Source organism: Scyliorhinus torazame, chromosome 4 (genome assembly GCF_047496885.1).
Source record: "Scyliorhinus torazame isolate Kashiwa2021f chromosome 4, sScyTor2.1, whole genome shotgun sequence".
NCBI lineage: Eukaryota > Metazoa > Chordata > Chondrichthyes > Carcharhiniformes > Scyliorhinidae > Scyliorhinus > Scyliorhinus torazame.
The window spans coordinates 51808269-51834557 of NC_092710.1; the positions used below are offsets into that span (position 1 = coordinate 51808269).

The 26289-nt window shown below is 40.6% G+C and overlaps 10 non-coding genes across 10 annotated transcripts; all 10 read right to left on the reverse strand.

Moving 5' to 3' along the window:
* Nucleotides 1-1590: 1590 nt before the first annotated feature.
* Nucleotides 1591-1664, reverse strand: trnat-agu (transfer RNA threonine (anticodon AGU)). The gene has a single exon. It is a non-coding gene; the product is annotated as a tRNA-Thr (tRNA).
* Nucleotides 1665-3257: 1593 nt separating this feature from the next.
* On the reverse strand, nt 3258-3331 carry trnat-agu (transfer RNA threonine (anticodon AGU)). Its single transcript has one exon. It is a non-coding gene; the product is annotated as a tRNA-Thr (tRNA).
* Nucleotides 3332-4924: 1593 nt separating this feature from the next.
* Nucleotides 4925-4998, reverse strand: trnat-agu (transfer RNA threonine (anticodon AGU)). Its single transcript has one exon. It is a non-coding gene; the product is annotated as a tRNA-Thr (tRNA).
* Nucleotides 4999-6551: 1553 nt separating this feature from the next.
* On the reverse strand, nt 6552-6625 carry trnat-agu (transfer RNA threonine (anticodon AGU)). Its single transcript has one exon. It is a non-coding gene; the product is annotated as a tRNA-Thr (tRNA).
* Nucleotides 6626-8217: 1592 nt separating this feature from the next.
* On the reverse strand, nt 8218-8291 carry trnat-agu (transfer RNA threonine (anticodon AGU)). Its single transcript has one exon. It is a non-coding gene; the product is annotated as a tRNA-Thr (tRNA).
* Nucleotides 8292-9884: 1593 nt separating this feature from the next.
* Nucleotides 9885-9958, reverse strand: trnat-agu (transfer RNA threonine (anticodon AGU)). Its single transcript has one exon. It is a non-coding gene; the product is annotated as a tRNA-Thr (tRNA).
* A 3260-nt stretch (nt 9959-13218) lies between these two features.
* Nucleotides 13219-13292, reverse strand: trnat-agu (transfer RNA threonine (anticodon AGU)). The gene has a single exon. It is a non-coding gene; the product is annotated as a tRNA-Thr (tRNA).
* Nucleotides 13293-14884: 1592 nt separating this feature from the next.
* Nucleotides 14885-14958, reverse strand: trnat-agu (transfer RNA threonine (anticodon AGU)). The gene has a single exon. It is a non-coding gene; the product is annotated as a tRNA-Thr (tRNA).
* Nucleotides 14959-16551: 1593 nt separating this feature from the next.
* Nucleotides 16552-16625, reverse strand: trnat-agu (transfer RNA threonine (anticodon AGU)). The gene has a single exon. It is a non-coding gene; the product is annotated as a tRNA-Thr (tRNA).
* Nucleotides 16626-24825: 8200 nt separating this feature from the next.
* On the reverse strand, nt 24826-24899 carry trnat-agu (transfer RNA threonine (anticodon AGU)). The gene has a single exon. It is a non-coding gene; the product is annotated as a tRNA-Thr (tRNA).
* Nucleotides 24900-26289: the final 1390 nt, after the last annotated feature.

The window sequence follows — 26289 nt, forward strand, 5'->3', positions numbered from 1 at the left end:
TTGCACACCAGCTCTGCAAGTTTGGAGCAGATTTCCATTATTTTGATTACCGCTCAGTATTGTTGATTTCTCATGCTGACTTTGAGAGTGCAAATTTCATTGGCACTGGACTTTTGAAACTGCAAAAATTGCTGTTATTTCTGAAAGTTATTAGATTATAGCATTCTGCAGGGAGAAGTTAACAAACAGGAAATATTTTGTGAATTGGAAGTAATTAAACATGACCACAAAACTATAGTGGTATAATGCAGGACAAGACCAGGAGAGAGTTTTTACATTAACTGAAAATCTAGCAAAAATTCTTGAAAGTTGTCGATGCCAATTGCAATTTGGCAAACACGACGTTGTCACAGTTCATCCACTTTCCCAAAATCACCCTGCATTCTTTATTCTTTTTTCCTGTCGTTCATTGGGAACAAAAACGGCCAGAGACAAAGTTGAAGCCCAGGCAGGGACTTAAACCCATCGATCTTCAGATTAAAAGTCAGATGCTCTACCGACTGCGCTTCCAGGGCCCATTCCAAACGCAGTCTTATAGCTCACTTCAAAGTCTCATATTGTATATTTTGAATTTCCTTCAATGGTAATTCAGCCTCACCAGCACATTTCCCTCGCAAGCAGACTGGCAGCCTCCCTTTGGCTTCCTTTCTCAAATTCTTCAGCTTGTTCTCGCTTTTTACCAGTGACTTGTGACTTGACAACTGTTTACCCAGGGACCTGCACTGGGACTTCAAGACTTTGAAGATTACGTTTAGTTCGGTGAGATCTGAGTGGGAAGCTACAGAGACAAAGATTGTATTTTGAGAGAGGGAATAAAAGGTATCATCTGGTGTTTGTTGTGGCAGTGTGTGAACATAAATAAATTCATCTAGTAAACTAGCAAATTATGCAAATCGCAAAGTTTCAGGATATAAATAGATCTGTCAGCACCACATCATCATGGAAAATAACCCCATCCTTTATCCCGCCCGAGTCGTTCTTGCAAACGTGCAGGAACATAAATCGATCATTATAAACGCAAATTACTGCGGATGTAAAATCTGAAAGAAAAACAGGAAATGATGGAAAATGTCAGCGGGTCTGGCACCACCTGTGAAGAGAGAACCGACTTAACATTTCGAGTCCGGGTCACTCTTCGTCCCAGTAAATCAATTAATCATTCAATCGTTTCTCACAGATGTCGCTAAAAAACATTCAAAAAGTTCCTTCAGGATTACCGGAGGTGAATCCTGTCATGCATTCAAAGAAAATACTGCAGATGGTGCGAATCTGCATGAGAAGCTAAGCATGATAGGATTGAAGCTCAAAAATTCAGAGGATATATGTGGAGCCAGACACAGCGTTAACATTTCAAATCCGTGTGATCCTTAATCAGAGCTGAAGTGAGGAGTAAATGCAATGGAGTCGATGAGATGGAGTAGATGAGAAAATGGAAGTTGCGTGAAAAATGGAGCTATGAAAGGTTTGACATAAGAGTCGGGAGGGCATCTTCAAGGTTAGTGCCATGGAGATTTTGCCAATAAACTCAGCATTCACCATTAAATTGGGAGCTTTTCATAACAGGTTACTTGTTTTGACGTAAAGGTATAAAGGCACTGCTGAGATTTGAACTCAGTATCTCCTGTTTACTAGACAGGCGCTTTTACCATCTAAGCCACAGCACCTACTTGCAGACTCGCGTTGCAAGTTTGGAGCAGATTTCCATTATTTTGATTACCGCTCAGTATTGTTGATTTCTCATGCTGACTTTGAGAGTGCAAATTTCATTGGCACTGGACTTTTGAAACTGCAAAAATTGCTGTTATTTCTGAAAGTTATTAGATTATAGCATTCTGCAGGGAGAAGTTAACAAACAGGAAATATTTTGTGAATTGGAAGTAATTAAACATGACCACAAAACTATAGTGGTATAATGCAGGACAAGACCAGGAGAGAGTTTTTACATTAACTGAAAATCTAGCAAAAATTCTTGAAAGTTGTCGATGCCAATTGCAATTTGGCAAACACGACGTTGTCACAGTTCATCCACTTTCCCAAAATCACCCTGCATTCTTTATTCTTTTTTCCTGTCGTTCATTGGGAACAAAAACGGCCAGAGACAAAGTTGAAGCCCAGGCAGGGACTTAAACCCATCGATCTTCAGATTAAAAGTCAGATGCTCTACCGACTGCGCTTCCAGGGCCCATTCCAAACGCAGTCTTATAGCTCACTTCAAAGTCTCATATTGTATATTTTGAATTTCCTTCAATGGTAATTCAGCCTCACCAGCACATTTCCCTCGCAAGCAGACTGGCAGCCTCCCTTTGGCTTCCTTTCTCAAATTCTTCAGCTTGTTCTCGCTTTTTACCAGTGACTTGTGACTTGACAACTGTTTACCCAGGGACCTGCACTGGGACTTCAAGACTTTGAAGATTACGTTTAGTTCGGTGAGATCTGAGTGGGAAGCTACAGAGACAAAGATTGTATTTTGAGAGAGGGAATAAAAGGTATCATCTGGTGTTTGTTGTGGCAGTGTGTGAACATAAATAAATTCATCTAGTAAACTAGCAAATTATGCAAATCGCAAAGTTTCAGGATATAAATAGATCTGTCAGCACCACATCATCATGGAAAATAACCCCATCCTTTATCCCGCCCGAGTCGTTCTTGCAAACGTGCAGGAACATAAATCGATCATTATAAACGCAAATTACTGCGGATGTAAAATCTGAAAGAAAAACAGGAAATGATGGAAAATGTCAGCGGGTCTGGCACCACCTGTGAAGAGAGAACCGACTTAACATTTCGAGTCCGGGTCACTCTTCGTCCCAGTAAATCAATTAATCATTCAATCGTTTCTCACAGATGTCGCTAAAAAACATTCAAAAAGTTCCTTCAGGATTACCGGAGGTGAATCCTGTCATGCATTCAAAGAAAATACTGCAGATGGTGCGAATCTGCATGAGAAGCTAAGCATGATAGGATTGAAGCTCAAAAATTCAGAGGATATATGTGGAGCCAGACACAGCGTTAACATTTCAAATCCGTGTGATCCTTAATCAGAGCTGAAGTGAGGAGTAAATGCAATGGAGTCGATGAGATGGAGTAGATGAGAAAATGGAAGTTGCGTGAAAAATGGAGCTATGAAAGGTTTGACATAAGAGTCGGGAGGGCATCTTCAAGGTTAGTGCCATGGAGATTTTGCCAATAAACTCTGCATTCACCATTAAATTGGGAGCTTTTCATAACAGGTTACTTGTTTTGACGTAAAGGTATAAAGGCACTGCTGAGATTTGAACTCAGTATCTCCTGTTTACTAGACAGGCGCTTTTACCATCTAAGCCACAGCACCTACTTGCAGACTCGCGTTGCAAGTTTGGAGCAGATTTCCATTATTTTGATTACCGCTCAGTATTGTTGATTTCTCATGCTGACTTTGAGAGTGCAAATTTCATCGGCACTGGACTTTTGAAACTGCAAAAATTGCAGTTATTTCTGAAAGTTATTAGATTATAGCATTCTGCAGGGAGAAGTAAACAAACAGGAACTATTTTGTGAATTGGAAGTAATTAAACATGACCACAAAACTACAGTGGTATAATGCAGGACAAGACCAGGAGAGAGTTTTTACATTAACTGAAAATCTAGCAGAAATTCTTGAAAGTTGTCGACGGCAATTGCAATTCGGCGAACACGACGTTGTCACGGTTCATCCACTTTCCCAAAATCACCCTGCATTCTTTATTTTTTTTTCCTGTCGTTCATTGGGAACAAAAACGCCTTGAGACAAAGTTGAAGCCCAGGCAGGGACTTAAACCCATCGACCTTCAGATTAAAAGTCAGATGCTCTACCGACTGCGCTTCCAGGGCCCATTCCAAACACAGTCTTATAGCTCACTTCAATGTCTCATATTGTATTTATTGAATTTCCTTCAATGGTAATTCAGCCTCACCAGCACATTTCCCTCGCAAGCAGACCGGCAGCCTCCCTTTGGCTTCCTTTCTCAAATTCTTCAGCTTGTACTCGCTTTTTACCAGTGACTTGTGATGTGACAACTGTTTACCCAGGGACCTGCACTGGGACTTCAAGACTTTGAATATTACGTTTAGTTCAGTGAGATCTGAGTGGGAAGCTACAGAGACAAAGATTGTATTTTGAGAGAGGGAATAAAAGGTATCATCTGGTGTTTGTTGTGGCAGTGTGTGAACGTCAATAAATTCATCTTGTAAACTAGCAAATTATGCAAATCGCAAAGTTTCAGGATATAAATAGATCTGTCAGCACCACATTATCATGGAAAATAACCCCATCCTTTATACCGCCCGAGTCGTTCTTGCAAACGTGCAGCAACATAAATCGTTCAATAGAAAAGCAAATTACTGCGGATGTAAAATCTGAAAGAAAAACAGGAAATGATGGAAAATCTCAGCGGGTCTGGCACCACCTGTGAAGAGAGAACCGAGTTAACATTTCGAGTCCGGGTCACTCTTCGTCACAGTAAATCAATTAATCATTCAATCGTTGCTCACAGATGTCGCTAAAAAACATTCAAAATGTTCCTTCAGGATTACCGGATGTAAATCCTGTCATGCATTCAAAGAAAATACTGCGGATGTTGCAAATCTGCATGAGAAGCTAAACATGATAGGATTGAAGATCAAAAATTCAGAGGATATATGTGGAGCCAGACACAGAGCTAACATTTCAAATACGTGTGATCCTTAATCAGAGCTGAAGTGAGGAGTAAATGCAATGGAGTAGATGAGATGGAGTAGATGAGAAAATGGAAGTAGCATGAAAAATGGAGCTATGAAAGGTTTGACATAAGAGTAGGGAGAGCATCTTCAAGGTTAGTGCCATGGAGATGTTGCCAATAAACTCTGCATTCACCATTAAATTGGGAGCTTTTCATAACAGGTTACTTGTTTTGACGTAAAGGTATAAAGGCACTGCGGAGATTTGAACTCAGGATCTCCTGTTTACTAGACAGGCGCTTTAACCATCTAAGCCACAGCACCTACTTGCACACCAGCTCTGCAAGGTTGGAGCAGATTTCCATTATTTTGATTACCGCTCAGTATTGTTGATTTCTCATGCTGACTTTGAGAGTGCAAATTTCATTGGCACTGGACTTTTGAAACTGCAAAAATTGCAGTTATTTCTGAAAGTTATTAGATTATAGCATTCTGCAGGGAGAAGTAAACAAACAGGAAATATTTTGTGAATTGGAAGTAATTAAACATGAGAGAGTTTTTACATTAACTGAAAATCTAGCAGAAATTGTTGAAAGTTGTCGACGGCAATTGCAATTTGGCAAACACGACGTTGTCACGGTTCATCCACTTTCACCAAATCACCCTGCATTCTTTATTCTTTTTTCCTGTCGTTCATTGGGAACAAAAACGCCTTGAGACAAAGTTGAAGCCCAGGCAGGGACTTAAACCCATCGATCTTCAGATTAAAAGTCAGATGCTCTACCGACTGCGCTTCCAGGGCCCATTCCAAACGCAGTCTTATAGCTCACTTCAAAGTCTCATATTGTATATTTTGAATTTCCTTCAATGGTAATTCAGCCTCACCAGCACATTTCCCTCGCAAGCAGACTGGCAGCCTCCCTTTGGCTTCCTTTCTCAAATTCTTCAGCTTGTACTCGCTTTTTACCAGTGACTTGTGATGTGACAACTGTTTACCCAGGGACCTGCACTGGGACTTCAAGACTTTGAAGATTACGTTTAGTTCGGTGAGATCTGAGTGGGAGGCTACAGAGACAAAGATTGTATTTTGAGAAAGGGAATAAAAGGTATCATCTGGTGTTTGTTGTGGCAGAGTGTGAACGTAAATAAATTCATCTAGTAAACTAGCAAATTATGCAAATCGCAAAGTTTCAGGATATAAATAGATCTGTCAGCACCACATCATCATGGAAAATAACCCCATCCTTTATCCCGCCCGAGTCGTTCTTGCAAACGTGCAGCAACATAAATCGTTAAATATAAAAGCAAATTACCGCGGATGTAAAATCTGAAAGAAAAACAGGAAATGATGGAAAATCTCAGCGGGTCTGGCACCATCTGTGAAGAGAGAACCGAGTTAACATTTTGAGTCCGGGTCACTCTTCGTCACAGTAAATCAATTAATCATTCAATCGTTGCTCACAGATGTCGCTAAAAAACATTCAAAATGTTCCTTCAGGATTACCGGAGGTAAATCCTGTCATGCATTGAAAGAAAATACTGCGGATGTTGCGAATCTGCATGAGAAGCTAAACATGATAGGATTGAAGCTCAAAAATTGAGAGGATATATGTGGAGCCAAACACAGCGTTAACATTTCAAATCCGTGTGATCCTTCATCAGAGCTGAAGTGAGGAGTAAATGCAATGGAGTAGATGAGATGGAATAGATGAGAAAATGGAAGTAGCATGAAAAATGGAGCTATGAAAGGTTTGACATAAGAGTAGGGAGAGCATCTTCAAGGTTAGTGCCATGGAGATGTTGCCAATAAACTCTGCATTCACCATTAAATTGGGAGCTTTTCATAACAGGTTACTTGTTTTGACGTAAAGGTACAAAGGCACTGCTGAGATTTGAACTCAGGATCTCCTGTTTACTAGACAGGCGCTTTAACCATCTAAGCCACAGCATCTACTTGCACACCAGCTCTGCAAGGTTGGAGCAGATTTCCATTATTTTGATTACCGCTCAGTATTGTTGATTTCTCATGCTGACTTTGAGAGTGCAAATTTCATTGGCACTGGACTTTTGAAACTGCAAAAATTGCAGTTATTTCTGAAAGTTATTAGATTATAGCATTCTGCAGGGAGAAGTTAACAAACAGGAAATATTTTGTGAATTGGAAGTAATTAAACATGACCACAAAACTATTGTGATACAATGCAGGACAAGACCAGGAGAGAGTTTATACATTAACTGAAAATCTAGCAGAAATTCTTGAAAGTTGTCAACGCCAATTGCAATTTGGCAAACACGACGTTGTCACAGTTCATCCACTTTCCCAAAATCACCCTGCATTCTTTATTCTTTTTTCCTGTCGTTCATTGGGAACAAAAACGCCTTGAGACAAAGTTGAAGCCCAGGCAGGGACTTAAACCCATCGACCTTCAGATTAAAAGTCAGATGCTCTACCGACTGCGCTTCCAGGGCCCATTCCAAACGCAGTCTTATAGCTCACTTCAAAGTCTCATATTGTATATTTTGAATTTCCTTCAATGGTAATTCAGCCTCACCAGCACATTTCCCTCGCAAGCAGACTGGCAGCCTCCCTTTGGCTTCCTTTCTCAAATTCTTCAGCTTGTTCTCGCTTTTTACCAGTGACTTGGGATTTGACAACTGTTTACCCAGGGACCTGCACTGGGACTTCAAGACTTTGAAGATTACGTTTAGTTCGGTGAGATCTGAGTGGGAAGCTACAGAGACAAAGATTGTATTTTGAGAGAGGGAATAAAAGGTATCATCTGGTGTTTGTTGTGGCAGTGTGTGAACATATATAAATTCATCTAGCAAACTAGCAAATTATGCAAATCGCAAAGTTTCAGGATATAAATAGATCTGTCAGCACCACATCATCATGGAAAATAACCCCATCCTTTATCCCGCCCGAGTCGTTCTTGCAAACGTGCAGCAACATTAATCGATCATTATAAAAGCAAATTACTGCGGATGTAAAATCTGAAAGAAAACAGGAAATGATGGAAAATGTCAGCGGGTCTGGCACCACCTGTGAAGAGAGAACCGAGTTAACATTTCGAGTCCGGGTCACTCTTCGTCCCAGTAAATCAATTAATCATTCAGTCGTTTCTCACAGATGTCGCTAAAAAACATTCAAAAAGTTTCTTCAGGATTACCGGAGGTAAATCCTGTCATGCATTCAAAGAAAATACTGCAGATGTTGCGAATCTGCATGAGAAGCTAAACATGATAGGATTGAAGCTCAAAAATTCAGAGGATATATGTGGAGCCAGACACAGCGTTAACATTTCAAATCCGTGTGATCCTTAATCAGAGCTGAAGTGAGCAGTAAATGCAATGGAGTCGATGAGATGGAGTAGATGAGAAAATGGAAGTTGCGTGAAAAATGGAGCTAAGAAAGGTTTGACATAAGAGTAGGGAGGGCATCTTCAAGGTTAGTGCCATGGAGATTTTGCCAATAAACTCTGCATTCACCATTAAATTGGGAGCTTTTCATAACAGGTTACTTGTTTTGATGTAAAGGTATAAAGGCACTGCTGAGATTTGAACTCAGGATCTCCTGTTTACTAGACAGGCACTTTTACCATCTAAGCCACAGCACATACTTGCAGACTCGCTCTGCAAGTTTGGAGCAGATTTCCATTATTTTGATTACCGCTCAGTATTGTTGATTTCTCATACTGACTTTGAGAGTGCAAATTTCATTGGCACTGGACTTTTGAAACTGCAAAAATTGCTGTTATTTCTGAAAGTTATTAGATTATAGCATTCTGCAGGGAGAAGTAAACAAACAGGAAATATTTTGTGAATTGGAAGTAATTAAACATGACCACAAAACTACAGTGGTATAATGCAGGACAAGACCAGGAGAGAGTTTTTACATTAACTGAAAATCTAGCAGAAATTCTTGAAAGTTGTTGACGCCAATTGCAATTTGGCAAACACGGCGTTGTCACAGTTCATCCACTTTCCCAAAATCACCCTGCTTTCTTTATTCTTTTTTCCTGTCGTTCATTGGGAACAAAAACGCCTTGAGACAAAGTTGAAGCCCAGGCAGGGACTTAAACCCATCGATCTTCAGATTTAAAGTCAGATGCTCTACCGACTGCACTTCCAGGGCCCATTCCAAACACAGTCTTATAGCTCACTTCAATGTCTCATATTGTATATTTTGAATTTCCTTCAATGGTAATTCAGCCTCACCAGCACATTTCCCTCGCAAGCAGACTGGCAGCCTCCCTTTGGCTTCCTTTCTCAAATTCTTCAGCTTGTTCTCGCTTTTTACCACTGACTTGTGATTTGACAACTGTTTACCCATGGACCTGCACTGGGACCACAAGACTTTGAAGATCACGTTTAGTTCGGTGAGATCTGAGTGGGAAGCTACAGAGACAAAGATTGTATTTTGACAGAGGGAATAAAAGGTATCATCTGGTGTTTGTTGTGGCAGTGTGTGAACGTAAATAAATTCATCTAGTAAACTAGCGAATTATGCAAATCGCAAAGTTTCAGGATATAAATAGATCTGTCAGCACCACATCATCATGGAAAATAACCCCATCCTTTATACCGCCCGAGTCGTTCTTGCAAACGTGCAGCAACATAAATCGTTCAATATAAAAGCAAATTACTGCGGATGTAAAATCTGAAAGAAAAACAGGAAATGATGGAAAATCTCAGCGGGTCTGGCACCACCTGTGAAGAGAGAACCGAGTTAACATTTCGAGTCCGGGTCACTCTTCGTCACAGTAAATCAATTAATCATTCAATCGTTGCTCACAGATGTCGCTAAAAAACATTCAAAATGTTCCTTCAGGATTACCGGAGGTAAATCCTATCATGCATTCAAAGAAAATACTGCGGATGTTGCAAATCTGCATGAGAAGCTAAACATGATAGGATTGAAGCTCAAAAATTCAGAGGATATATGTGGAGCCAGACACAGAGTTAACATTTCAAATCCGTGTGATCCTTAATCAGAGCTGAAGTGAGGAGTAAATGCAATGGAGTAGATGAGATGGAGTAGATGAGAAAATGGAAGTTGCGTGAAAAATGGAGCTATGAAAGGTTTGACATAAGAGTAGGGAGGGCATCTTCAAGGTTAGTGCCATGGAGATTTTGCCAATAAACTCTGCATTCACCATTAAATTGGGAGCTTTTCATAACAGGTTACTTGTTTTGATGTAAAGGTATAAAGGCACTGCTGAGATTTGAACTCAGGATCTCCTGTTTACTAGACAGGCACTTTTACCATCTAAGCCACAGCACCTACTTGCAGACTCGCTCTGCAAGTTTGGAGCAGATTTCCATTATTTTGATTACCGCTCAGTATTGTTGATTTCTCATACTGACTTTGAGAGTGCAAATTTCATTGGCACTGGACTTTTGAAACTGCAAAATTTGCTGTTATTTCTGAAAGTTATTAGATTATAGCATTCTGCAGGGAGAAGTAAACAAACAGGAAATATTTTGTGAATTGGAAGTAATTAAACATGACCACAAAACTACAGTGGTATAATGCAGGACAAGACCAGGAGAGAGTTTTTACATTAACTGAAAATCTAGCAGAAATTCTTGAAAGTTGTCGACGCCAATTGCAATTTGGCAAACACGGCGTTGTCACAGTTCATCCACTTTCCCAAAATCACCCTGCTTTCTTTATTCTTTTTTCCTGTCGTTCATTGGGAACAAAAACGCGTTGAGACAAAGTTGAAGCCCAGGCAGGGACTTAAACCCATCGATCTTCAGATTAAAAGTCAGATGCTCTACCGACTGCGCTTCCAGGGCCCATTCCAAACACAGTCTTATAGCTCACTTCAATGTCTCATATTGTATATTTTGAATTTCCTTCAATGGTAATTCAGCCTCACCAGCACATTTCCCTCGCAAGCAGACTGGCAGCCTCCCTTTGGCTTCCTTTCTCAAATTCTTCAGCTTGTTCTCGCTTTTTACCAGTGACTTGTGATTTGACAACTGTTTACCCATGGACCTGCACTGGGACCACAAGACTTTGAAGATCACGTTTAGTTCGGTGAGATCTGAGTGGGAAGCTACAGAGACAAAGATTGTATTTTGACAGAGGGAATAAAAGGTATCATCTGGTGTTTGTTGTGGCAGTGTGTGAACGTAAATAAATTCATCTAGTAAACTAGCGAATTATGCAAATCGCAAAGTTTCAGGATATAAATAGATCTGTCAGCACCACATCATCATGGAAAATAACCCCATCCTTTATACCGCCCGAGTCGTTCTTGCAAACGTGCAGCAACATAAATCGTTCAATATAAAAGCAAATTACTGCGGATGTAAAATCTGAAAGAAAAACAGGAAATGATGGAAAATCTCAGCGGGTCTGGCACCACCTGTGAAGAGAGAACCGAGTTAACATTTCGAGTCCGGGTCACTCTTCGTCACAGTAAATCAATTAATCATTCAATCGTTGCTCACAGATGTCGCTAAAAAACATTCAAAATGTTCCTTCAGGATTACCGGAGGTAAATCCTATCATGCATTCAAAGAAAATACTGCGGATGTTGCAAATCTGCATGAGAAGCTAAACATGATAGGATTGAAGCTCAAAAATTCAGAGGATATATGTGGAGCCAGACACAGAGTTAACATTTCAAATCCGTGTGATCCTCAATCAGAGCTGAAGTGAGGAGTAAATGCAATGGAGTAGATGAGATGGAGTAGATGAGAAAATGGAAGTTGCGTGAAAAATGGGGCTATGAAAGGTTTGACATTAGAGTAGGGAGGGCATCTTCAAGGTTAGTGCCATGGAGATTTTGCCAATAAACTCTGCATTCACCATTAAATTGGGATCTTTTCATAACAGGCTACTTGTTTTAATGTAAAGGTATAAAGGAACTGCTGAGATTTGGACTCAGGATCTCCTGTTTACTGGATAGGCGCTTTTACCATCTCAGCCACAGCACCTACTTGCAGACTAGCTCTGCAAGTTTGGAACAGATTTCCATTATTTTGATTACCGCACAGTATTGTTGATTTCTCATGCTGACTTTGAGAGTGCAAATTTCATCGGCACTGGACTTTTGAAACTGCAAAAATTGCAGTTATTTCTGAAAGTTATTAGATTATAGCATTCTGCAGGGAGAAGTAAACAAACAGGAAATATTTTGTGAATTGGAAGTAATTAAACATGACCACAAAACTATAGTGGTATAATGCAGGACAAGACCAGGTGAGAGTTTTTACATTAACTGAAAATCTAGCAAAAATTCTTGAAAGTTGTCGACGGCAATTGCAATTTGGCAAACACGACGTTGTCACGGTTCATCCACTTTCCCAAAATCACCCTGCATTCTTTATTTTTTTTTCCTGTCGTTCATTGGGAACAAACCCGCCTTGAGACAAAGTTGAAGCCCAGGCAGGGACTTAAACCCATCGATCTTCAAATTAAAAGTCAGATGCTCTACCGACTGCGCTTCCAGGGCCCATTCCAAACACAGTCTTATAGCTCACTTCAATGTCTCATATTGTATATTTTGAATTTCCTTCAATGGTAATTCAGCCTCACCAGCACATTTTCCTCGCAAGCAGACCGGCAGCCTCCCTTTGGCTTCCTTTCTCAAATTCTTCAGCTTGTTCTCGCTTTTTACCAGTGACTTGTGATGTGACAACTGTTTACCCAGGGACCTGCACTGGGACTTCAAGACTTTGAAGATTACGTTTAGTTCGGTGAGATCTGAGTGGGAAGCTACAGAGACAAAGATTGTATTTTGACAGAGGGAATAAAAGGTATCATCTGGTGTTTGTTGTGGCAGTGTGTGAACGTAAATAAATTCATCTAGTAAACTAGCGAATTATGCAAATCGCAAAGTTTCAGGATATAAATAGATCTGTCAGCACCACATCATCATGGAAAATAACCCCATCCTTTATCCCGCCCGAGTCGTTCTTGCAAACGTGCAGCAACATAAATCGTTCAATATAAAAGCAAATTACTGCGGATGTAAAATCTGAAAGAAAAACAGGAAATGATGGAAAATCTCAGCGGGTCTGGCACCACCTGTGAAGAGAGAACCGAGTTAACATTTCGAGTCCGGGTCACTCTTCGTCACAGTAAATCAATTAATCATTCAATCGTTGCTCACAGATGTCGCTAAAAAACATTCAAAATGTTCCTTCAGGATTACCGGAGGTAAATCCTGTCATGCATTCAAAGAAAATACTGCGGATGTTGCAAATCTGCATGAGAAGCTAAACATGATAGGATTGAAGCTCAAAAATTCAGAGGATATATGTGGAGCCAGACACAGAGTTAACATTTCAAATCCGTGTGATCCTTAATCAGAGCTGAAGTGAGGAGTAAATGCAATGGAGTAGATGAGATGGAGTAGATGAGAAAATGGAAGTTGCGTGAAAAATGGAGCTATGAAAGGTTTGACATTAGAGTAGGGAGGGCATCTTCAAGGTTAGTGCCATGGAGATTTTGCCAATAAACTCTGCATTCACCATTAAATTGGGAGCTTTTCATAACAGGCTGCTTGTTTTAATGTAAAGGTATAAAGGAACTGCTGAGATTTGGACTCAGGATCTCCTGTTTACTAGACAGGCGCTTTTACCATCTCAGCCACAGCACCTACTTGCAGACTAGCTCTGCAAGTTTGGAACAGATTTCCATTATTTTGATTACCGCACAGTATTGTTGATTTCTCATGCTGACTTTGAGAGTGCAAATTTCATCGGCACTGGACTTTTGAAACTGCAAAAATTGCAGTTATTTCTGAAAGTTATTAGATTATAGCATTCTGCAGGGAGAAGTAAACAAACAGGAAATATTTTGTGAATTGGAAGTAATTAAACATGACCACAAAACTATAGTGGTATAATGCAGGACAAGACCAGGTGAGAGTTTTTACATTAACTGAAAATCTAGCAAAAATTCTTGAAAGTTGTCGACGGCAATTGCAATTTGGCAAACACGACGTTGTCACGGTTCATCCACTTTACCAAAATCACCCTGCATTCTTTATTTTTTTTTCCTGTCGTTCATTGGGAACAAAAACACCTTGAGACAAAGTTGAAGCGCAGGCAGGGACTGAAACCCATCGATCTTCAGATTAAAAGTCAGATGCTCTACCGACTGCGCTTCTAGGGCCCATTCCAAACGCAGTCTTATAGCTCACTTCAAAGTCTCATATTGTATATTTTGAATTTCTTTCAATGGAAATTCAGCCTCACCAGCACATTTCCCTCGCAAGCAGACCGGCAGCCTCCCTTTGGCTTCCTTTCTCAAATTCTTCAGCTTGTTCTCGCTTTTTACCAGTGACTTGTGATTTGACAACTGTTTACCCGGGGACCTGCACTGGGACTTCAAGACTTTGAAGATTACGTTTAGTTCGGTGAGATCTGACTGGGAAGCTACAGAGACAAAGATTGTATTTTGACAGAGGGAATAAAAGGTATCATCTGGTGTTTGTTGTGGCAGTGTGTGAACGTAAATAAATTCATCTTGTAAACTAGCAAATTATGCAAATCGCAAAGTTTCAGGATATAAATAGATCTGTCAGCACCACATCATCATGGAAAATAACCCCATCCTTTATCCCGCCCGAGTCCTTCTTGCAAACGTGCAGCAACATAAATCGTTCAATATAAAAGCAAATTGCTGCGGATGTAAGATCTGAAAGAAAAACAGGAAATGATGGAAAATCTCAGCGGGTCTGGCACCACCTGTGAAGAGAGAACCGAGTTAACATTTCGAGTCCGGGTCACTCTTCGGCCCAGTAAATCAATTAATCATTCAATCGTTGCTCACAGATGTCGCTAAAAAACATTCAAAAAGTTCCTTCAGGATTACCGGAGGTAAATCCTGTCATGCATTCAAAGAAAATACTGCAGATGGTGCGAATCTGCATGAGAAGCTAAACATGATAGGATTGAAGCTCAAAAATTCAGAGGATATATGTGGAGCCAGACACAGCGTTAACATTTCAAATCCGTGTGATCCTTAATCGAGCTGAAGTGAGGAGTAAATGCAATGGAGTAGATGAGATGGAGTAGATGAGAAAATGGAAGTTACGTGAAAAATGGAGCTATGAAAGGTTTGACATTAGAGTAGGGAGGACATCTTCAAGGTAAGTGCCATGGAGATTTTGCCAATAAATTCTGCATTCACCATTAAATTGGGAGCTTTTCATAACAGGTTACTTGTTTTGACAGAAAGGTATAAAGGCACTGCTGAGATTTGAACTCAGGATCTCCTGTTTACTAGACAGGCGCTTCAACCACCTAAGCCACAGCGCCTACTTGCACACCAGCTCTGCAAGTTTGGAGCAGATTTCCATTATTTTGATTACCGCTCAGTATTGTTGATTTCTCATACTGACTTTGAGAGTGCAAATTTCATTGGCACTGGACTCTTGAAACTGCAAAAATTGCAGTTATTTCTGAAAGTTATTAGATTGTCGCATTCTGCAGGGAAAAGTAAACAAACAGGAAATATGTTGTGAATTTGAAGTAATTAAACATGACCACAAAACTATTGTGATACAATGCAGGACAAGACCAGGAGAGAGTTTATACATTAACTGAAAATCTAGCAAACATTCTTGAAAGTTGTCGACGCCAATTGCAATTTGGCAAACACGACGTTGTCACAGTTCATCCACTTTCCAAAAATCACCCTGCATTCTTTATTCTTTTTTCCTGTGGTTCATTGGGAACAAAAACGGCTTGAGACAAAGTTGAAGCCCAGGCAGGGACTTAAACCCATCGATCTTCAGATTAAAAGTCAGATGCTCTACCGACTGCGCTTCCAGGGCCCATTCCAAACGCAGTCTTATAGCTCACTTCAAAGTCTCATATTGTATATTTTGAATTTCCTTCAATGGTAATTCAGCCTCACCAGCACATTTCCCTCGCAAGCAGACCAGCAGCCTCCCTTTGGCTTCCTTTCTCAAATTCTTCAGCTTGTTCTCGCTTTTTACCAGTGACTTGTGATGGGACAACTGTTTACCCAGGGACCTGCACTGGGACTTCAAGACTTTGAAGATTACGTTTAGTTCGGTGAGATCTGAGTGGGAAGCTACAGAGACAAAGATTGTATTTTGAGAGAGGGAATAAAAGGTATCATCTGGTGTTTGTTGTGGCAGTGTGTGAACGTAAATAAATTCATCTTGTAAACTAGCAAATTATGCAAATCGCAAAGTTTCAGGATATAAATAGATCTGTCAGCACCACATCACCATGGAAAATAACCCCATCCTTTATCCCGCCCGAGTCGTTCTTGCAAACATGCAGCAACATAAATCGTTCAATATAAAAGCAAATTACTTCGGATGTAAAATCTGAAAGAAAAACAGGAAATGATGGAAAATCTCAGCGGGTCTGGCACCACCTGTGAAGAGAGAACCGAGTTAACATTTCGAGTCCGGGTCACTCTTCGTCCCAGTAAATCAATTAATCATTCAATCGTTGCTCACAGATGTCGCTAAAAAACATTCAAAATGTTCCTTCAGGATTACCGGAGGTAAATCTTGTCATGCATTCAAAGAAAATACTGCAGATGTTGCGAATCTGCATGAGAAGCTAAACATGATAGGATTGAAGTTCAAAAATTCAGAGGATATATGTGGAGCCAGACACAGAGTTAACATTTCAAATCCGTGTGATCCTTAATCAGAGCTGAAGTGAGGAGTAAATGCAATGGAGTAGATGAGATGGAGAAGATGAGAAAATGGAAGTTGCGTGAAAAATGGAGCTATGAAAGGTTTGACATAAGAGTAGGGAGAGCATCTTCAAGGGTAGTGCCATGGAGATGTTGCCAATAAACTCTGCATTCACCATGAAATTGGGAGCTTTTCACAACAGGTGACTTGTTTTGACTTAAAGGTATAAAGGCACTGCTGAGATTTGAACTCAGGATCTCCTGTTTACTAGACAGGCGCTTTAACCATCTAAGCCACAGCGCCTACTTGCACACCAACTCTGCAAGTTTGGAGCAGATTTCCATTATTTTGATTACCGCTCAGTATTGTTGATTTCTCATACTGACTTTGAGAGTGCAAATTTCATTGGCACTGGACTTTTGAAACTGCAAAAATTGCTGTTTTTTCTGAAAGTTATTAGATTATCGCATTCTGCAGGGAAAAGTAAACAAACAGGAAATATGTTGTGAATTTGAAGTAATTAAACATGACCACAAAACTATTGTGATACAATGCAGGACAAGACCAGGAGAGAGTTTATACATTAACTGAAAATTTAGCAGAAATTCTTGAAAGTTGTCGACGCCAATTGCAATTTGGCAAACACGACGTTGTCACAGTTCATCCACTTTCCCAAAATCACCCTGCATTCTTTATTCTTTTTTCCTGTCGTTCATTGGGAACAAAAACGCCTTGAGACAAAGTTGAAGCCCAGGCAGGGACTTAAACCCATCGATCTTCAGATTAAAAGTCAGATGCTCTACCGACTGCGCTTCTAGGGCCCATTCCAAACGCAGTCTTATAGCTCACTTCAAAGTCTCATATTGTATATTTTGAATTTCCTTCAATGGTAATTCAGCCTCACCAGCACATTTCCCTCGCAAGCAGACCGGCAGCCTCCCTTTGGCTTCCTTTCTCAAATTCTTCAGCTTGTTCTCGCTTTTTACCAGTGACTTGTGATTTGACAACTGTTTACCCAGGGACCTGCACTGGGACTTCAAGACTTTGAAGATTACGTTTAGTTCGGTGAGATCTGAGTGGGAAGCTACAGAGACAAAGATTGTATTTTGAGAGAGGGAATAAAAGGTATCATCTGGTGTTTGTTGTGGCAGTGTGTGAACGTAAATAAATTCATCTTGTAAACTAGCAAATTATGCAAATCGCAAAGTTTCAGGATATAAATAGATCTGTCAGCACCACATCATCATGGAAAATAGCCCCATCCTTTATCCCGCCCGAGTCCTTCTTGCAAACGTGCAGCAACATAAATCGTTCAATATAAAAGCAAATTACTGCGGATGTAAAATCTGAAAGAAAAACAGGAAATGATGGAAAATCTCAGCGGGTCTGGCACCACCTGTGAAGAGAGAACCGAGTTAACATTTCGAGTCCGGGTCACTCTTCGTCCCAGTAAATCAATTCATCATTCAATCGTTTCTCACAGATGTCGCTAAAAAACATTCAAAAAGTTCCTTCAGGATTACCGGAGGTAAATCCTGTCATGCATTCAAAGAAAATACTGCAGATGGTGCGAATCTGCATGAGAAGCTAAACATGATAGGATTGAAGTTCAAAAATTCAGAGGATATATGTGGAGCCAGACACAGCGTTAACATTTCAAATCCGTGTGATCCTTAATCAGAGCTGAAGTGAGGAGTAAATGCAATGGAGTAGATGAGAAAATGGAAGTTGCGTGAAAAATGGAGCCATGAAAGGTTAGACATTAGAGTAGGGAGGACATCTTCAAGGTAAGGGCCATGGAGATTTTGCCAATAAACTCTGCATTCACCATTTAATTGGAAGCTTTTCATGACAGGTTACTTGTTTTGACAGAAAGGTATAAAGGCACTGCTGAGATTTGAACTCAGGATCCCCTGTTTACTAGACAGGCACTTTAACATCTAAGCCACAGCCCTACTGGCAGACCAGATCTGCAAGTTTGGAGCAGATTTCCATTATTTTGATTACCGCTCAGTATTGTTGATTTCTCATACTGACTTTGAGAGTGCAAATTTCATCGGCACTGGAATTTTGAAACTGCAAAAATTGCAGTTATTTCTGAAAGTTATTAGATTATAGCATTCTGCAGGGAGATGTAAACAAACAGGAAATATTTTGTGAATTGGAAGTAATTAAACATGACCACAAAACGACAGTGGTATAATGCAGGACAAGACCAGGAGAGAGTTTTTACATTAACTGAAAATCCAGCAACATTTCTTGAAAGTTGTCGACGGCAATTGCAATTTGGCAAACACGACATTGGCACGGTTCATCCACTTTCCCAGAATCACCCTGCATTCTTTATTCTTTTTTCCTGTCATTCATTGGGAACAAAAACGCCTTTGAGACAAAGTTGAAGCCCAGGCAGGGACTTAAACCCATCGATCTTCAGATTAAATGTCAGATGCTCTACCGACTGCGCTTCCAGGGCCCATTCCAAACACAGACTTATGGCTCACTTCAAAGTCTCATATTGTATATTTTGAATTTCCTTCAATGGTAATTCAGCCTCACCAGCACATTTCCCTCACAAGCAGACCGGCAGCCTCCCTTTGCCTTCCTTTCTCAAATTCTTCAGCTTGTACTCGCTTTTTACCAGTGACTTGTGATGTGACAACTGTTTACCCAGGGACCTGCACTGGGACTTCAAGACTTTGAAGATTACGTTTAGTTCGGTGAGATCTGAGTGGGAAGCTACAGAGACAAAGATTGTATTTTGAGAGAGGGAATAAAAGGTATCATCTGGTGTTTGTTGTGGCAGTGTGTGAACGTAAATAAATTCATCTAGTAAACTAGCAAATTATGCAAATCGCAAAGTTTCAGGATATAAATAGATCTGTCAGCACCACATCATCATGGAAAATAACCCCATCCTTTATCCCGCTCGAGTCGTTCTTTCAAACGTGCAGCAACATAAATCGTTCAATATGAAAGCAAATTACTGCGAATGTAAAATCTGACAGAAAAACAGGAAATGACGGAAAATCTCAGCGGGTCTGGCACCATCTGTGAAGAGAGAACCGAGTTAACATCTTGAGTCCGGGTCACTCTTCGTCACAGTAAATGAATTAATCATTCAATCGTTGCTCACAGATATCGCTAAAAAACATTCAAAATGTTCCTTCTGGATTACCGGAGGTAAATCCTATCATGCATTCAAAGAAAATACTGCGGATGTTGCAAATCTGCATGAGAAGCGAAACGTGATAGGATTGAAATTCAAAAAATCAGAGGATATATGTGGAGCCAGACACAGAGTTAACATTTCAAATCCGTGTGATCCTTTATCAGAGCTGAAGTGAGGAGTAAATGCAATGGAGTATAGGAGATGGAGTAGATTTGAAAATGGAAGTTGTGTGAAAATTGGAGCTATGAAAGGTTTGACATAAGAGTCGGGAGGGTATCTTCAAGGTTCGTGCCATGGAGATTTTGCAAATAAACTCTGCATTCATCATTAAATTGGGAGCTTTTCATGACAGCGTGACTTGTTTTGACGTAAAGTTATAAAGGCACTGCTGAGATTTGAACTCAGGATCTCCCGTTAATTAGACAGGCGGTTTAACCATCTGAGCCACAGCACCTACTTGCAGACCAGCTCTGCAAGTTTGGAGCAGATTTCCATTATTTTGATTACCGCTCAGTATTGTTGATTTCTCATGATGACTTTGAGAGTGCAAATTTCATTGGCACTGGACCTTTGAAACAGCAAAAATTGCAGTTATTTCTGAAAGTTATTAGATTATAGCATTCTGCAGGGAGAAGTAAACAAACAGGAAATATTTTGTGAATTGGAAGTAATTAAACATGACCACAAAACTATAGTGGTATAATGCAGGACAAGACCAGGAGAGGGTTTTTACATTAACTGAAAATCTAGCAAAAATTCTTGAAAGTTGTCGACGGCAATTGCAATTTGGCAAAAACGACGTTGTCATGGTTCATCCACTTTCCCAAAATCACCCTGCATTCTTTATTTTATTCCTGTCATTCATTGGGAACAAACACGCCTTGAGACAAAGTTGAAGCCCAGGCAGGGACTTAAACCCATCGATCTTCAGATTAAAAGTCAGATGCTCTACCGACTGCGCTTCCAGGGCCCATTCCAAACACAGTCTTATAGCTCACTTCAAAGTCTCATATTGTATATTTTGAATTTGCTTCAATGGTAATTCAGCCTCACCAGCACATTTCCCTCGCAAGCAGACCGGCAGCCTCCCTTTGGCTTCCTTTCTCAAATTCTTCAGCTTGTACTCGCTTTTTACCAGTGACTTGTGATGTGACAACTGTTTACACAGGGACCTGCACTGGGACTTCAAGACTTTGAAGATTACGTTTAGTTCGGTGAGATCTGAGTGGGAAGCTACAGAGACAAAGATTGTATTTTGAGAGAGGGAATAAAAGGTATCATCTGGTGTTTGTTGTGGCAGAGTGTGGACGTAAATAAATTCATCGAGTAATCTAGCAAATTATGCAAATCGCAAAGTTTCAGGATATAAATAGATCTGTCAGCACCACATCATCATGGAAAATAAACCCATCCTTTATCCCGCCCGAGTCGTTCTTGCAAACGTGCAGCAACATAAATCGTTCAATATAAAAGCAAATTACTGCGGATGTAAAATCTGAAAGAAAAATAGGAAATGATGGAAAATCTCAGCGGGTCTGGCACCATCTGTGAAGAGAGAACCGAGTTAACATTTCGAGTCCGGGTCACTCTTCGTCACAGAAAATGAATTAATCATTCAATCGTTGCTCACAGATGTCGCTAAAAAACATTCAAAATGTTCCTTCTGGATTACCGGAGGTAAATCCTGTCATGCATTCAAAGAAAATACTGCGGATGTTGCGAATCTGCATGAGAAGCGAAACATGATAGGATTGAAGCTCAAAAAATCAGTGGATATATGTGGAGCCAGACACAGAGTTAACATTTCAAATCCGTGTGATCCTTAATCAGAGCTGAAGTGAGGAGTAAATGCAATGGAGTAGATGAGAAAATGGAAGTTGCGTAAAAAATGGAGCTATGAAAGGTTTGACATCAGAGTAGGGAGGGCATCTTCAAGGTTAGTGCAATGGAGATTTTGCCAATAAACTCTGCATTCACCATTAAATTGGGAGCTTTTCACAACAGGTTACTTGTTTTGATGTCAAGGCATAAAGGCACTGCTGAGATTTGAACTGAGGATAGCCTGTTCATTAAACAGGCGCTTTAACCATCTAAGCCACAGCACCTAATTGCAAACAGCTCTGCAAGTTTGGAGCAGATTTCCATTATTTTGATTACCGCTCAGTCTTGTTGATTTCTCATACAACATAGAACATAGAACAATACAGCGCAGTACAGGCCATTCGGCCCACGATGTTTCACCGAAACAAAAGCCATCTAACCTACACTATGCCATTATCATCCATATGTTTATCCAATAAACTTTTAAATGCCGTCAATGTTGGCGAGTTCACTACTGTAGCAGGTAGGGCATTCCACGGCCTCACTACTCTTTGCGTAAAGAACCTACCTCTGACCTCTGTCCTATATCTATTACCCCTCAGTTTAAAGTTATGTCCCCTCGTGCCAGCCATATCCATCCGCGGGAGAAGGCTCTGACTGTCCACCCTATCCAACCCCCTGATCATTTTGTATGCCTCTATTAAGTCTCCTCTTAACCTTCTTCTCTCCAACGAAAACAACCTCAAGTCCATCAGCCTTTCCTCATAAGATTTTCCCTCCATACCAGGCAACATCCTGGTAAATCTCCTCTGCACCCGCTCCAAAGCCTCCACGTCCTTCCTATAATGCGGTGAACAGAACTGTACGCAATACTCCAAATGCGGCCGTACCAGAGTTCTGTGCAGCTGCAACATGACCTCCCGTCTCCGGAACTCAATCCCTCTACCAATAAAGGCCAACACTTCTTAGGCCTTCTTCACAACCCTATCAACCTGGGTGGCAACTTTCAGGGATCTATGTACATGGACACCTAGATCCCTCTGCTCATCCACACTTTCAAGAACTTTACCATTAGCCAAATATTCCGCATTCCTGTTATTCCTTCCAAAGTGAATCACCTCACATTTCTCTACATTAAACTCCATTTGCCACCTCTCAGCCCAGCTCTGCAGCTTATCTATATCCCTCTGTAACCTGCTACATCCTTCCACACTATCGACAACACCACCGACTTTAGTATCGTCTGCAAATTTACTCACCCACCCTTCTGCGGCTTCCTCTAGGTCATTGATAAAAATGACAAACAGCAACAGCCCCAGAACAGATCCTTGTGGTACTCCACTTGTGACTGAACTCCATTCTGAACATTTCCCATCAACAACCACCCTCTGTCTTCTTTCAGCTAGCCAATTTCTGATCCACATCTCTAAATCACCCTCAATCCCCAGCCTCCATATTTTTTGCAATAGCCTACCGTGGGGAACCTTATCAAACGCTTTGCTGAAATCCATATACACCACATCAACTGCTCTACCCTCGTCTACCTGTTCAGTCACCTTCTCAAAGAACTCAATAAGGTTTGTGAGGCATGACCTACCCTTCACAAAGCCATGCTGACTATCCCTGATCATATTATTCCTATCTAGATGATTATAAATCTTGTCTCTTATAATCCCCTCCAAGACTTTACCCACTACAGACGTGAGACTCACCGGTCTATAGTTGCCGGGGTTGTCTCTGCTCCCCTTTTTGAACAAAGGGACCACATTTGCTGTCCTCCAGTCCTCTGGCACTATTCCTGTAGCCAATGATGACATAAAAATCAAAGCCAAAGGTCCAGCAATCTCTTCCCTGGCCTCCCAGAGAATCCTAGGATAAATCCCATCAGGTCCCGGGGACTTATCTATTTTCAGCCTGTCCAGAATTGCCAACACCTCTTCCCTACGTACCTCAATGCCATCTATTCTATTAGCCTGGGGCTCAGCATTCTCCTCCATGCTGACTTTGAGAGTGCAAATTTCATCGGCACTGGACTTTTGAAACTGCAAAAATTGCAGTTATTTCTGAAAGTTATTAGATTATAGCATTCTGCAGGGAGAAGTAAACAAACAGGAAATATTTTGTGAATTGGAAGGAATTAAACATGACCACAAAACTATAGTGGTATAATGCAGGACAAGACCAGGAGAGAGTTTTTACATTAACTGAAAATCTAGCAGAAATTCTTGAAAGTTGTCGAGGGCAATTGCAATTTGGCAAACACGACGTTGTCACGGTTCATCCGCTTTCCCAAAATCACCCTGCATTCTTTATTCTTTTTTCCTGTCGTTCATTGGGAACAAAAACACCTTGAGACAAAGTTGAGGCCCAGGCAGGGACTTAAACCCATCGATCTTCAGATTAAAAGTCAGACACTCTACCGACTGCGCTTCCAGGGCCCATTCCAAACGTAGTCTTAGAGCTCACTTCAAAGTCTCATATTGTATATTTTGAATTTCCTTCAATGGTAATTCAGCCTCACCAGCACATTTCCCTCGCAAGCAGACCGGCAGCCTCCCTTTGGCTTCCTTTCTCAAATTCTTCAGCTTGTACTCGCTTTTTACCAGTGACTTGTGATGTAACAACTGTTTACCCAGGGACCTGCACTGGGACTTCAAGACTTTGAAGATTACGTTTAGTTCGGTGAGATCTGAGTGGGAAGCTACAGAGACAAAGATTGTAATTTGAGAGAGGGAATAAAAGATATAATCTGGTGTTTGTTGTGGCAGTGTGTGAACGTAAAAAAATTCATCTAGTAAACTAGCAAATTATGCAAATCGCAAAGTTTCAGGATATAAATAGATCTGTCAGCACCACATTATCATGGAAAATAACCCCATCCTTTATACCGCCCGAGTCGTACTTGCAAACGTGCAGCAACATAAATCGTTCAATATAAAAGCAAATTACTGCGGATGTAAAATCTGAAAGAAAAACAGGAAATGATGGAAAATCTCAGCGGGTCTGGCACCACCTGTGAAGAGAGAACCGAGTTAACATTTCGAGTCCGGGTCACTCTTCGTCACAGTAAATCAATTAATCATTCAATCGTTGCTCACAGATGTCGCTAAAAAACATTCAAAATGTTCCTTCAGGATTACCAGAGGTAAATCCTGTCATGCATTCAAAGAAAATACTGCGGATGTTGCAAATCTGCATGAGAAGCTAAACATGATAGGATTGAAGCTCAAAAATTCAGAGGATATATGTGGAGCCAGACACAGAGTTAACATTTCAAATCCGTGTGATCCTTAATCAGAGCTGAAGTGAGGAGTAAATGCAATGGAGTAGATGAGATGGAGTAGATGAGAAAATGGAAGTAGCGTGAAAAATGGAGCTATGAAAGGTTTGACATAAGAGTAGGGAGAGCATCTTCAAGGTTAGTGCCATGGAGATGTTGCCAATAAACTCTGCATTCACCATGAAATTGGGAGCTTTTCATAACAGGTTACTTGTTTTGACATAAAGGTGTAAAGGAACTGCTGAGATTTGAACTCAGGATCCCCTGTTTACTAGACAGGCACTTTAACCATCTAAGCCACAGCCCTACTTGCACACCAGATCTGCAAGTTTGAAGCAGATTTCCATTATTTTGATTACCGCTCAGTACTGTTGATTTCTCATGCTGACTTTGAGAGTGCAAATTTCATTGGCACTGGACTTTTGAAACTGCAAAAATTGCTGTTATTTCTGAAAGTTATTAGATTATAGCATTCTGCAGGGAGAAGTTAACAAACAGGAAATATTTTGTGAATTGGAAGTAATTAAACATGACCACAAAACTATTGTGATACAATGCAGGACAAGACCAGGAGAGAGTTTATACATTAACTGAAAATCTAGCAGAAATTCTTGAAAGTTGTCAACGCCAATTGCAATTTGGCAAACACGACGTTGTCACAGTTCATCCACTTTCACCAAATCACCCTGCATTCTTTATTCTTTTTTCCTGTCGTTCATTGCGAACAAAGACGCCTTGAGACAAAGTTGAAGCCCAGGCAGGGACTTAAACCCATCGATCTTCAGATTAAAAGTCAGATGCTCTACCGACTGCGCTTCCAGGGCCCATTCCAAACGCAGTCTTATAGCTCACTTCAAAGTCTCATATTGTATATTTTGAATTTCCTTCAATGGTAATTCAGCCTCACCAGCACTTTTCCCTCGCAAGAGGACCGGCAGCCTCCCTTTGGCTTCCTTTCTCAAATTCTTCAGCTTGTTCTCGCTTTTTGCCAGTGACTTGTGATGTGACAACTGTTTACCCAGGGACCTGCACTGGGACTTCAAGACTTTGAAGATTACGTTTAGTTCGGTGAGATCTGAGTGGGAAGCTACAGAGACAAAGATTGTATTTTGAGAGAGGGAATAAAAGGTATCATCTGGTGTTTGTTGTGGCAGTGTGTGAACGTAAATAAATTCATCTTGTAAACTAGCAAATTATGCAAATCGCAAAGTTTCAGGATATAAATAGATCTGACAGCACCACATCATCATGGAAAATAACCCCATCCTTTATCCCGCCCGAGTCGTTCTTGCAAACGTGCAGCAACATAAATCGTTCAATATAAAAGCAAATTACTGCGGATGTAAAATCTGAAAGAAAAACAGGAAATGATGGAAAATCTCAGCGGGTCTGGCACCACCTGTGAAGAGAGCACCGAGTTAACATTTCGAGTCCGGGTCACTCTTCGTCCCAGTAAATCAATTAATCATTCAATCGTTGCTCACAGATGTCGCTAAAAAACATTCAAAATGTTCCTTCAGGATTACCGGAGGTAAATGCATTCAAAGAAAATACTGCGGATGTTGCAAATCTGCATGAGAAGCTAAACATGATAGGATTGAAGCTCAAAAATTCAGAGGATATATGTGGAGCCAGACACAGAGTTAACATTTCAAATCCGTGTGATCCTTAATCAGAGCTGAAGTGAGGAGTAAATG